Source organism: Dryobates pubescens, chromosome 23 (assembly GCF_014839835.1).
Source record: "Dryobates pubescens isolate bDryPub1 chromosome 23, bDryPub1.pri, whole genome shotgun sequence".
NCBI classification, from domain to species: domain Eukaryota; kingdom Metazoa; phylum Chordata; class Aves; order Piciformes; family Picidae; genus Dryobates; species Dryobates pubescens.
Window position 1 is genome coordinate 17585650 of NC_071634.1, and position 14226 is coordinate 17599875.

Consider the following 14226-nt stretch of genomic DNA (forward strand, 5'->3'; position numbering starts at 1 on the left):
AGAAAACTGCACCACACACATCTGTATAAATCATATTTTCTGGTTTAACCAGTTTGGAATGACCACATTCATTTTCTAGTTCACTGCAAGGTTAAGTAATACAATAAGAGCTCTCTAAATGTCATAATTTAACAGAGTTATGTTTTTTAGCTAGCTGTTACCAGTTGCATTCCATTGGCTTCGTGATTCTGGATATTGAATATGGCAACTGCAATAACAATGTGTTGCACTTTCAGATCAAACAGAAATATTTTTCTTAGTTTAGAATGGCTTTTTTCCATAAACCTAAAATGGATAAAAGCTAGAGGTAATGCAGTCTTGAACAATGCACAGTGTCTAGGGAAGAATATTAATGAAAAAGGAAAAAAATATTTATTTTTTTTTTAATAACTGAGGGTAAGCAAATGTAATTGAAATAGTAGTCTATTTATAATGAAGTGTTTTAGCTGACATGTTTAATCATTGATGGAATGCTTTAAGAAAATTACAATTCCTTCCCTGGCCAATTTTCCACTGAGATGATGTGAATTCTTAATCTGATAAGAGTGAAGAAGGCATCTAGATTCAACCTTGTAGGGATATATACCTACAGAGTGGAGAAGAGAGAAAGCATATGTGACATGAAATAGCACAATATATATATAGGTGCAGTTAATCTGTCACAAATATCAAGGAATTCTTTTAAGTTCAACTATTCTAATATCATCATTTATATTCCACAGAGATATGATTTCTCATTTCCTTAGGAGGGTTTTTGGCTGTTGCTGAAAGACTCAGTATTGTAAAAGCTACAAACCTGAACATAAACTTCATCAAGAAGAGGTGTAAGTCTCTTTTCCACAGGTTTCCTGTTTCATCTTTGATGTTTGTTTGAGTTTCAGGAGAGACAGGAATATAGAAAAGTACTAAGTATGTTAACAGTGTTAAGTAGAGAACAGAGTAAACGAAGTGTTTTCAGTATTTTCAGGCTCAGGGCTTATCTCTGTACTAGAGATATTAAAATATACATAAGAAGAGCATCGTTGCTTATTCTTGAAAGATACATCAGTAATAATCTCAGTCTCAGTAAGTGCTTAGTTCTACACGCAGTTCCTGAAGCTATTGTCTTATTTTGCAGGGTACTGAAGCCAGAGAAAACAGGGTGGTTGGGTTTTTTTATTTATTTAAGTTTTTGCAGCTGACCCTAAGGAACAATTCTTTCCATTGGAATTAATTTTGGATTTTTGCTTTGCTCCCAAAAGCTTCAGATTACTCCACAAACAATTTCCACAGGCTAAGATGTACATACCAAACTGAAGTGTACGTGTTTGTGCACACGTTTACCTTTTGTAGCTGCTTGACTCTGGGGTACAAGGAGTCATTACTGTTACTGAACACTACCTTATCCAAGGTGTTCTTCAGATAATGCATATGAAAGTAAAAGCTTTCTGTAGGTCTCATTGCTCTATCAAATTCAATAGTTCCATCACAATCAGTGAAGCAAAGTGGTTTAGAGATGCTGAAAATTACTGAAGTTGGGATACATAATAAAAATAAAACACTTGCAGAAGTTCAGGGAAAAGCAAACAGGCATCATTTTGTTCTCTGTATTGAGCTGGTGCATCTGAGTCTGTATTGTGAGCACTGTTGTCTGTATCAATCCCACTGTAGCTCTACATTTCATAAAAAATACGATTCTTCATTCCAGTTTGAAGTTTTGTAGAAGCTGAAGAGCATTTTTTGATGACATCTGCCATATACTAGTATGAAATTCTTTAATTGCAATTTTTCAGGAATCCTCCTCCATAAATACCCTGCCTTTGTCAGAGTTCCCTGAAGTTCCAGTGAAGTCAGTAAAGCCAGGCTCATCCTACAACGATCAAACAGGGCACTAAGTAGCCATTGCCTCAAGAGGGAAGATGCCCTGTGGTGTAAGATCACTGCTGTCTCTTCAGTATTTAGTTTTCCTGTAGTCACCCTCTCTGCTATGATCCTCCATCCTATTTAACACATGATACAGCTTTAACTTTATTTGTATTGGGATTTCAGGATATATAAATACAACCAAAGTAAAACCTAAGCTGACAAAAGTCGTCATCATCTCTTTTTGCAGATTGGGCAGTTTTATCCAGAGTATTAGATTCAAACTGTCATAGATAGCTAATTTTCTGACGATTTGTCAATGCTGGGGCTCACCTAGAGAAGAGGAGTCTTGAGACATTTAGAGTTTAAAAGAAAGAAGGAATTCATAGCCCACTTTCCTGAAGCTTCTCAGGCCCAGCAGGATCTAGTTTCTGTGATGCTGCATTTTGTAGCTTTGCAGCCTGGCAGGCAATACTTGTAAGACCTTTGGTCCTGGTTCTGTTCTTGCTTGTATTTGTGTAAACCAAGAAGTGACCTCCAGTTATCCCTGCTTTACAGCATTTTCAAAGAGAGAAGAGATAAGCCCATATGTATCACTGACCAGGGATCTTAAAAGCAAAGAGATTGTTGGGTGCTATGAAGCTATTACGCATACCAATCTCAAGCTATTTTAAATTGACTAACTAGGGAGAAGATGAATACTAAAGAAATTCTCTAGGCCCTCCTAATCTGAAATGATATCATGCTGTGCTTTATCAACTCACTGTGGCCTGTTTGTGAACATCATATCCCTGTTCCTAACTGCTTTGGAGGCAGAGCTAAGCCCAGGTGGGCTTAGTGGACTGGGAGCATAACAGAGCTACACTATGAGCTTTTTAGGTGAGTTGATTCAGAGTCCTCTAATAGACATATAAACAAACAAGGAGAAATATAGTCTGTCAAAATATCTGTTCCATCCCTACAGCATTTATTTCTTGCTACTGTTTCAGCTCTCTGGATGTATCTGGGAATTTTGGATTCTTACATCTTGCTAATTGCCCGTGTGAGTGTAAAACTGAGGAAAGGCTGTTAGTGTATTTTCTGTCTAGATTCCTCTGAAACCACAGACTTCTTTTTGAGAGCCAATAGACTTGACAAATCTGATATCAGACTTAATGTAAAGAACTCTCTGAAATGTAGTATTTTGGGTGTGAAACACATTCACATTACTTTGCTAACCTGACAAAGGCCTAAGTTCATCTGAGTTTTATTTGGATTCTGCAAATTCTCACAGGATGCAGTTAGAGAATACTCTGCTTGGAGGACACCTGCATTTAAGAAAAACATATGCTGCTCTGAGATAAGTTTTCTGTCTCCCTGTTCTCCTTTAATGCTCGTACATAAGTGAGAAATACATTGTCATTCAGGGCTGCCTCAACTCAACCACGAGTTCTATGACTGACATTTATGCAAAATGTTGATAGACAAATTCCTTAGTTATTTATCAACACTAAGCAGTCCCCACAGACATCACTCAGCAACCATATCCCATCATGCAAGCAAGCATTCCTATTTCCTTTCAAATCATTCATCTGTGCATGGGAGCAATTTAAACAAATAAACTTACTGAGATATGGAAACACTTGCCACATTTCTACAAAAAAAAACCAAGAAGAATGCCTCATTTAATAAAAGGCTTTCATTTGGATAGATCAGAAACTCCTCGCAACGTGGGAAGAACCACAGAGATAAGAATACCTCCCTCCTGTATACATCCCTTGACTTCTACAGAGCACTAAGCTAAAGGTTCAAAATACTAGAATGCATTAACGCATGCACATGCAGCTTTATCTGTGAGAGAGACTTGGGCATAAGAAAAGTGCCTAATGACTAATGTGCTGCCTATGTGCTTTGAAGAAAAGTTTGGTTGTTCTATTTTTGGTGGTGGTGGTGGTGGTGGTGTTTTTTTATATTAAGGTTTTTAAAGCCAAAGTTCTGTCTGCCCTGTATAGATTAACCAGGAAAAAGAAAATAAACCCCCATTATTCTTCCTGTGAAGCAGTTAAAGATCAAGTTTTCACAGGAGCAGGATTTTTTTTCTTGAGGAGTGAATAAGGATTTTGCATTTTAGATGAATTTTTAATGCTTAGAGTATTTTAAGACTGAGCAGCACTGCATTGTGTGTCCCATCTTATTAAAACACAAAATAATGTACTTCAGGCAGTGGTTTTTTCATACCATGAATTGGCACTTCCTTTTGGCAAATGTTCATCTGATAGTTGTATGCTGATACCAAATGAAACAAACTAAACAACAAAGCTTTCCTGAACAATTACTTGCTGGCAAGCTGGACTATTGCTTGTCCTGCTACTCCTCAAGAGAAGATTTTAATGTTCCTAAATGGTGATTTTGATAATCCATTTTTTATGAGATGATTCAATTCAGGGTTCATAAGACACTCCTTCATCATCACTTTTAAAGCTCAAAAGATGCTGACCTGAGTCTCAATTAGATTCTCCTATCCAGGGACAGAATTTATCCCAGACAGCTACACTGAGGGTCACTTTTTAAGTGTTGCAATATTAGAACAATGATGGGAAGTAGCTTCTCATGAAAGGCTCAGTTATTCTTTCTAAAAGCAAGTGTAGGGGAATGTCAGGTATCGTAGTTATTTACAGGGGGCACTTTATAAGGCTTGTCAGCTCAGCTCCAGCAGGAAGTGCGTGCTTGTCTGCTCCTCTAATGCAGTTAGAATGACAGCTCTGGGGCAATAGCTGTGATTTATCACACCAGTCATCCTTAAGTCCTTATGTGGCTACCTGCAGCTGCGCAGCTATCTTGCCGTCAGTAACCAGCCCTGCCATCAACTTTTTCAGGGAGGGCATTTTTGCCCATTATGGTCAGATGCACAGAAGTGAAACTCTGACAGAATTTTGAAGTACTGTGAGAAAGAAATCTAATTTTGTGGACCATGAGTTAGAGAAGCAAAGTTTTAAAGAACCTGCCCAAAGGAATCAATCTGTTCAAAATTAGTTAGCTTAAAATAAATCTGCTAAAACCTTGAACAAGGAGCAATAAAATACAAAATATGTTTAAAGAAAGCATGCAGTACAATAATCAAGAATTTACCATGGAGAAACAAACCTTAAAAATCTAAAAGTCTAAGTCCCGATGTCCTATAGGATTCGGTTAGTCAGACTACTAAAAAAACAAGGCAAGCTTCAGAGTCCTAACAAATGAAGCATTTCATGATACCTGCAGATGGGAACATCTGCAAGCAAAGCTATCTGTGTCAGAGAAACACAGAGAAACAGTTTTAAGATAGAAACATTGTTTTATCTTTTTGTCATTAAAATGGAACTACAGCGCTCAAATATATTGAGTAGTTGTACCAGTTTCATTACTTACTTCATGGTTAAAAATGGGTGCAGTTAGTCTCAGTTAGTTGCTTCTGATTAAAGAATTTCTGATGTGGACAAAGGGCTTACCACTTCCATGTCATTTTTCATATCAGCATTTCTTTCCCCTCTGTTTCCCTGACATCTTCTTCTGGCTTGCCTTGTGATAAAAGTCTAAAGATACACTTGAAAAATCTATACTTAGAAAGCATATTAGAGGACCCTATCATGTTCACTGCCTTATGAATTAGAAGAGGTGCTGTAAATCACCAAAGTAGTAATCAATTTTTATCCCTCTTCTTTCATCCTTGTTTATCAGTTATGACAGACACAGCTTGGATGAAATTACTTCAGTTAAAGCAGAGAAGTCAGTCCCTTAATGCAGCAACCTAGTTCTTGCGAGCTCATTCTTGTAATTCTTATTGGAACTAAGATGATCTCTAAGGTACCTTCCAATCTAAACTATTCTATGAATCTATAAGCTCTACATTTGGCATATGATTTAAGGCACCTATGGCAGTGCCAATGTTATGACAGCACATTCAGATACAAATTTTCCAGGAAGCCTTTTTGATCCTGTGCTGGCACTCATAAATTCCACTCTTTAGGTTGCCACAGCTTAGTAAGTCTGGTTTTCTTATGCTGCAATTATATATTTCAGAGTGTAGCGGTACATGGAGTTATTTTCTTTCTCTGCTTAAACTCTTCCCCCATTTCAGATAAAATAATGTATAATAATTATAACTGTATATACTTATGCCACTGGAAAATACTTGAGTCTGTCACATATAAGAAATATGTGATCCATTCAGGTCTCATCAGTTCATTAGAGAGCATGTGAATTTCACCCTGTGGGCAACAAATGATATGTTGATAAATCCAGTCATCATCATTTTGTCAGGTTGACTGTCACAATGGGGAAATGCCTTACTAAAAATACAAGACTTTAAAAGATAAATATAAAGCCAGTCTGCTATAATGAGACTATAAAATATGTATGTGCATTTTAAGAACCATCCATTGCCCATGTGCAGACATGGAGTGTACTTGTTCCTGCAGGAAGTTAGTGATGCATACATATGTCAGAGAAGCATGTCGTGCCATCTTCTTGTTTCAGTCCACAAGAGACGAAACCAATTCAGCACTAAGTGAAGAAAATGACGTATTCACAGGCAGAGGATTTTCTATCTGGATGGTGCTGCAGAGCACAGCAAGTCTCTTTGCAGCTCACAGCTCAGCTGCCTCACAGGTAGTGGTAATTCTCACATTAAGTTAACTCACAGATACCACTCTGAGTAATGCAGTGCGTTTTCCAGGATAATATTGAATAACTCTAACAAAGTGGGAGATGGCTACCTGTTGGCATAGTTGCCTCAACTCCAGTCATTCACTTTGGGGGATGGGATAACTAGAGCTTTAAGGCAACCACAGTTGCTATTCTTATGCAATGTTATTTCTGACATTATTTTAGCTTATTTTTGATTCCTAAGTATTTTTTTTTTACATAAACCCCCCCAAACAAACAACCCCCCCCCCCCAAAAAAAAAAAACCCTCCAAACAAACCACAAAAACCCAACCAACCAAACCCCAAGCCAGCAACAGGAATCCATGCATACAGTGGCAGTGGTTTACATTTTGAATTGAATTTCCACATACACTCACCCAACATCTATTCCATCACATACGTGTCAGCATCCAGACATCCGTGCCCTCAGCCTGCCTGCTCTGGTCAGTTACAGCTGTATTCCAAGCTGAGATTCCCAAACCTGAGGAATCTGAGAAAAGACAGCATAAAGTCCATTAGGAATGAATTGTAAATCAAGTAGATGTGTTATGAATCTAATGAACATGGATGGGAAGAAAACGTTCCTGTGGTAGTTATTTTCTTATATATGCATTAGCTATGCTTTTTGTTTTCAAAGGTTTTCTTCATTTAGATTGCATTGTTTGCTGCGATGCTAAAGAAAGCTACTGGAACCAATAATATGAATTGTAATGAAAACAATAACCAGCCTATTAATATTGCTTTCTCTCTTCCCCAAGCACTGTACTGAGGTTGACCAGAGAAATCTTTTTCTGTGCAGTTTGATCTTGGTCTTTCACCAGCAGGGTTGTTTTCAGGATTTTAAGCAGCATGCATATTTGAGAGGACTTCTTTACAAAAGGAAATGCTGTATCAACTGTACTACACTAGAGAAAACAGCATGAAGGACACAACACAGTATGCTATTTAAAACCACACGTAGATGACAGCAGGAACTTCCTGCAACTAGAAAGGGTAAGACTCTCCAGTTTTCTGACAGAAAATTCTTGAAGAATCAGACTGGAGGTGTAAAATATTTTATTTTCTAGAAAAATGATAAAAAACTGCAGGGGAGGAAGAGTGTTAAACCACTCCTTTCAGGCAGTACTATAGTTTAGACCCAATATTACCACAAGATGCTAGAATTGGCTAATTGTAGAGCTCAACAATTTTTCCCAAGCTATCAAGACTATATTTTCCTTATAGATTTATTAGAATGAGTTAGTATGTGGCTAGTAGATCTAGAGGATCTATCCCCAGCAGAATGGGACACTGGTCTGTAAACCAAGGAAATACTAGCTCTTTTATGGACTAAATGAAAGCTGATGAACTCATTTCCTAGTATGCTGTTGAGACAGTGCATAAGTCGTTGAACAAGCTTAATAATTTTCTCCTTTCTTGAAGCAAACAGCTTAGTGCTATCAGGAAGGACCTCTTCCTTCTCTCAGATTCAACCCTTGCTCTACCCACAGTCACAGAAAAAGTGAAAAGCATCCTCTAGAGGGCACATAGTCCAGCCTCCCGCCCAGAGCAGGACCTACACAGATCAGATCTCAACAGGGCCAAGGCCATTCAGGATTTCAGTATTTCCAGTCTCCACAGCCTCTATGGACATTTTTCCCCCAAACTGGATTGCACTCACAGTGTACCTTCGTGTAACCAGAATTCCTGTCTTGCAACCTGTAACTGCTGCCTCATGTCCTGTCAATGCACACCTCTGAGGAGAGACTGGGTTTGCCTTCCCTACATGCTCTGTTACAAGCATGAAGTTCTCTCAGCCTCTCCTGGTACCTGGTGTGCCAGTGCCATTACCTGCTTGCGAGGTACAGTATGGCACGGTCCAACTGGTACTGTGGAGCCCAGAACTGGACAAAGGACTTCAGGTCCTTTCTCATGGGTGCCAAATGGGGGAGGAGGAATCACTCTCCCCTTCACACTGGCTGCATTCTTGCTAATATAGTCTGATATGCTGCTGACAGACTTTATTGAATAGGCAAACTGCAGACCTTCAAGTGGCTGGACCTCAGGATACCAGGTCAACATATACCAATATACTCTATACACTTAGTTGATATATAATTATATGTACACAAATGCACTCTGTCTGCAGCTGAGTGGTGTAACACAGTGCTCTTGCTCCTTAAGAATGCAGAGTATCTGAATGCCCAGATTATTTCTCACCCCCTGCTCTTCATGCACAAAGCTGCTTTTTGGGCTTGTTCTGTTTCCCTACTTTGTGCCTTATGGATTTAAGGACACCTCAAAAGAAACATTTCCCTGCTCCCTAATTTTAAGGTAAACAGAACCAGTCTTAATTGCTTTCAGGTCTGCAGGAGTCTTTCCATTGGCTTGGGATCAAGATCTACAGGTTTAATAGGCATTTACTAGAGATCCCCAGGCACAATCTGATATTAGGCTGTTACTAAATCAAACTGTTGTTCTTTGTTTATATAAAACTTTGAAAGAAACATGGATGAAAGAAAGATATGCTTCATTTTCTCAAAAACCCCCAAAGTTATGGACTGCTTTGCTACTTGCCTTAGGCTTCCAAAATAGTCTATTTTATGTCCCTTCTATAATCTGAAGAAAGCAAAACAGAGGAAAGATTCAAAGTATCTCCAGGCACAAACATTAATGAAGTATTGATATCTAGAAATATTTTATCAAAGGTGTGATAGAAGGAAGACCAGATTTAATGATTTTCAAGAGCTATTAACATTAGCCAGAAGCTGTTTGTTAGTTTGGGGGTTTTTTCACTTTTCTTTTTTTCATTTATAGTGTTTTGAGTTTGTTGTTTTTTTTTCTTGTTTTTGTTTTTACAAGGACAAGTTAAAAAGCACCAACAAAATTTCAGGTAATACCTGGATAGTATCACAGTATCACTAGGGTTGGAAGAGACCTCAAAGATCATCGAGTCCAACCTGTCACCACAGGCCTCATGACTAGACCATGGCCAACAATGCTCTGGATGGCTTTAGAGACAGACTTTTTTTCTGGGTTTGAGAGCTGCAAAGTCCAGGAAAGAGCACAAATAACTCTTGTTGAGGCTGTCCTGTTAGGAAAAAGAAGCTTTCTCCCTTATATAGATATGTATTAAAGACAGGCTTTATTTATTTATTTATTTTTAACATTCACTGCCTTTATATTCCACTCCCCCCCACCCCCCCAACACACACAACCTCCACCCTCAAAGCAAAAGAGAAATAGTAGCTTCCTCCTCAACCTCCACCAATTTTCCTGACATTGTAATTAAAGAGCTGACAGGGAAAGTGCAGTACTCGCTGTGAAATGAAATTGTTACACTAAAGAGAGTCCTAGACAGCTCAGTGATAAGATAATTTAGATGGCAAGGGAAAGCAGCTAATGTATATGTGGGTATAAATGACAAAGAGTGGAGATTCAAGCTTTTGAAAGTGTGGTTCAGACATCTCCTCTTGAGTCTGTGGGGAAGAAGGTGCAGGGCTGTACTTTGAGCTTTCCTGCCAGTAACAGGGAGAGGCTGAGAGCTATTGAGTAGGAGCTGCACCTGAATGAGGAAGTAAGAGACAGAAGGAAATTGATGGCAGGTAAGTGGTGTTGAAGCAGAACTGTGTAAGGAGGAAAAAGTAACAAGTAGTAAGAAAAACGTGCTGGTTTCCTAAAGAAAAGGAGCCAAAGCATTTTGAAATATTGGGTTTTTTCTAGATAGAAGAAGGCATAATGGGAACACAGGAGCTGAACTACAGGTGTAAAGTGATTTTCTTTTTCCCTTTTTTTTTTAATAAACAAGACACGATGAATTACATAGAAATTACTTTTGGCTTAGAAAAAAATACCTAAAATATAAAGATATAAAGCCTATTAAAAAGGGAGGTTCAGGAGGACTGGAGCATGTGGTATAATATATATAAAAGGAGAATATAAGCAGGAAGGAATGACATTTGCAAATTTCCTGCCAACATAAGCCATTTGGACTGAAATGAAAGATGGAAATGACACAAAAATAATTATAGGAAACTTTTGAAGACTTTGTAGGTCTGAATGACAATCTAAAGCACAAGGTATAAGGACTACAATGCCCATAACAAAGGATCTCCATTACTCTGACATTTCAAAATATGAAACCCACAAAGTGTTCATGAAAGGGGCTAATTTGAGAGTCACTGTAACACATACTGCTTGAGCAGGCAGTGAGAACCACTGCTCTATTTGTTTACTTCAAAGAAAGGAGTCATATAGATAAGTAATTGGTATGTGAATGGTCAACGGTGATGAAATATTAGACTTAAGATATCCTAAAAGGTTACTCAAGAAAATCAAATATTTGAAGTATTGAGAATTTGTAAGATGCTTAAAAGATTGTCATTTGAAAATGTATAGAGGTGAATGACATGGTTTAAAAAGAAAGCTGGCAAGTAGTACCAGCAGCAATCTGAAAAAAATGGAGAGCATTTGCTTAGCTCTCTCTCTTTTTTCCCCCTTTCTTTCTTTTTTATTTTTTGTCCTTTTCTTTCAGTCAATATTTTAGTTTCACATCTTTGCATGACTGGAATACTGGATCATCAGCTGCAGAATCAAATGACAGTCTGAAGCAGTATCTTTTTTATATATTACAGCCAGTGTATGGCCACTGACCTCTTGTAAGAAAGCTTGCTCATGAGAGATTGCTCATCAATAACTTTGCAATCCTGGGTGTGAATAAGGCTCACAACCCATTCCAAGAGTCTTCCATGTCCTCTCTTCGCTATGTACACAGATTGCTAAAAGCTGACTTTAAAGCTGACAAACATCACAGGTGAATCATGGCCTCCTTATCCAAAGTAACTAAATTTCAGTTCTCTATAGAAATGGTAGACCAGTAAGTATGAATGAAGGCAAGCTGTAAAAGTCAAGCCAGTATCTGGTGAACATTCATAAAGAGCTGCTGGAGAACTGAAAGACTATTAATGAACTTGCATGCAGAGAATATTAGTCTAATATCCACGGGCTAATGAACAATGAAATGTTGTAGAAGAAATCTGTGAATAAAGGATCAGTGAATTGTGTGTGTGTGTTAATGGAATAATACTTGAAGAGAGAATCGTGCTTTGTTTCTTATGTTTAGTATCAATCATTTCATAATGGTTTTGAAGTCTAATTTGCTGAAATACATCCCAAAGTGCAATCAGTGCATAATATCTTTGCTTTTTCGCCCATTTTTCTTTTGCTTCTCTTTCTGCAATTTGAACTCACCATTGTATTTCTTCCCATATGAACCTTGAAATTCATTCTGCTTACTTGTTTAGAGTCTCTGTGTTGTTCTTTGATTTTAATGTAGTGCAATAATCCTGAAATATTCACTCATTATAGTTGATGGCATCCAATCAGATTACCTTGCATAGCAACTGTTACCAAGAAAGTCAACATCTCAAACTATATAATCTGTGCTAACATTGTTAAATGCCTTGGTTTATTTTGTTCTAAAGCCTCATCTAACCTTTCTTCTTCAGTGAAAAGTTTTTCTTTTTCCATATAGTTATTCATGATCTCTGGGCAGTAAAAAGGAACACAAGCTTGATAATTGAAAGGCCGAACATTTCGCATGCTCTCAAACAGCTCTGAGCAGTGGTCAAGAACGAGTGAAATCACACTTCATTGCTAGGGTGGTTTGTTTATTATCACAGAATGTTAGGGGCTGGAAGGGACTTCAAAAGATCATCTAGTCCAACCCCAACCCCACCTATCTCAAAGAACTGAAGGAAAAACAATCTGTAAAGTGTTTACTGTATTTATGAGCAAATTTAGATGTCTGCTTAATTAATTCAAAACAAAAGATAGGCTAACTGAATTTCTCTAAACCTTGTCTTGATTATAGTTAGAAATTCAGCTTATTTAACAGCGTATTATACCTGCTAAACTTGTGGTGATGATCTTGAGCTATAGCATTATTCAGGAACTCTTCCCTCATGCACCATTCACCAGGCAATCCATATAATTCCTTAGAAGTGTTAGTACTTGCTCATGGTTCTGTGTAACCATTTCATTCTCCAATAAGCAGAGCCAATATGTTTTAAAACTCTTTTATGGTGATGTCCAATTCTTTTCCCAGTGAATCAAGATCTTAGTGGAATGAAGTGAACTATAGTGCCTCATAAGCAATTTTATACCAAGAAATATGGAAAGAGGCAGCAGGTTTCACTATCATTCATAAAAAAAGTTGGAGGAGGCAGTGGCTGCTTCCACCCACAGCCTGTAAAGCTGCTGGAGCACTTATCTGCTGTGTTGAAGTGCTGGGACCAAAACTCTTTACACTTGATTTAGAGCAGAGATTTGAGCTTGGCTCTTCCACATCTCAAGAGAGTATGATAACTCTTGGCTTTCAGGATACTCTGGAATGAGTAAATATCAGTCTCCTTTGGAAGAGGGTCTACTTCATGTAACTAAATATTAATTCAGGAAAAGAATAAGAGTGATATTGTATAACGTATTCATTAGAGTACTCAAGTGGATGGAAAGATGAGTGCATTCCAGCCTCTTACAGTGAGTGGAGTCTGCTGTCCATTGCTCTGGTTTTACTCCATTTTGTATTTACAAAACATGAAGTCTCTACTGTCTGAGTTTCCTTGCCTCTTCAGAAACTGTCACATTGTGAAAAGATCTACTGTGACATTGCTGCAGTTCTTCTCAATGTTTTATTTTGCTTAAAATTTGAAAATCATATTTGAAATTGTTTTGACTGTTACATAGATGCAAATTCCAGCAATAAAAGGATGCCCCAAAGTGTTAGTTCCCTGGGTATTTTTTCTTGTCAAAGTTTATTGAAGAGTTGAAATACAAATCAGACTGCAGATGTTTGCCATTAACTTGGCAGGAGTTTTTATTATTGTTATTATTTTTGTTTTCAATTCTTAAACACCTCAGCTAGTGACTATTTGTTTGGCGCAGGAAGTCTATGTGGATTCCTTTGTCAGGAGAGAAAAATTAAAACCATAGTTGCTTAGGCTTTCTAATACTTTAAAAATATTTGTTCCACTTTAATTAAATGCAGATTAGGTTCAGGCCACAAGGTTTGAGCTTGCCTATTTGAATGTGTTAGGAAACTGAAACCCTGTACTAAACGTGGGGCGGCGTGCAAAATTCCTTTCTCTCCCAGATTATTTGGAATTTCATAAAATGTCTTTGCAGAATCTCAAAGTTATCTAGGCCAGATTAATCAAAATAATCCTTCCTGATGTGGGACTCCCTCACAGTTAACTCCAATTTCTTTGCTCACTGTAGTTGCACTTGAATGGTCTGAATACCACTTCCACTTATTTTGGGATATAAAGAGATTATTTAAATTTATGTAGCTCTCAAGTGTGCCAATCTCCCTAAGGCTCATTTTTTGGCACGTCTTTTGGCAGCCACGGCATTAAATGTGGTAAGCAGATAGAAGGATGATTAAGGACTGATTTGGCATTTGTACAAAATATTTTAAAATGTGTATTCATTTAATAGTGGTTCAAAATCCCTACTTTCACTGCATATGAGAAAGCAGTTTCAATTTAAGTCTGAAGATAAATCACCGTCTGCGATGATGAGTTTGTCTTTGCTGAAATACTTGTGCTGAAGAATGAAAAAATGTACAGGAGACATTCTAAAGGGATTAAGGAACTTCTGTGTCTGCAGCAGTGTTTGAACAAAACAGCAGTTAATAACCGGTTTGGTTTCCTATGACAGTGGTATCGTTTTAATGCTAATGCATT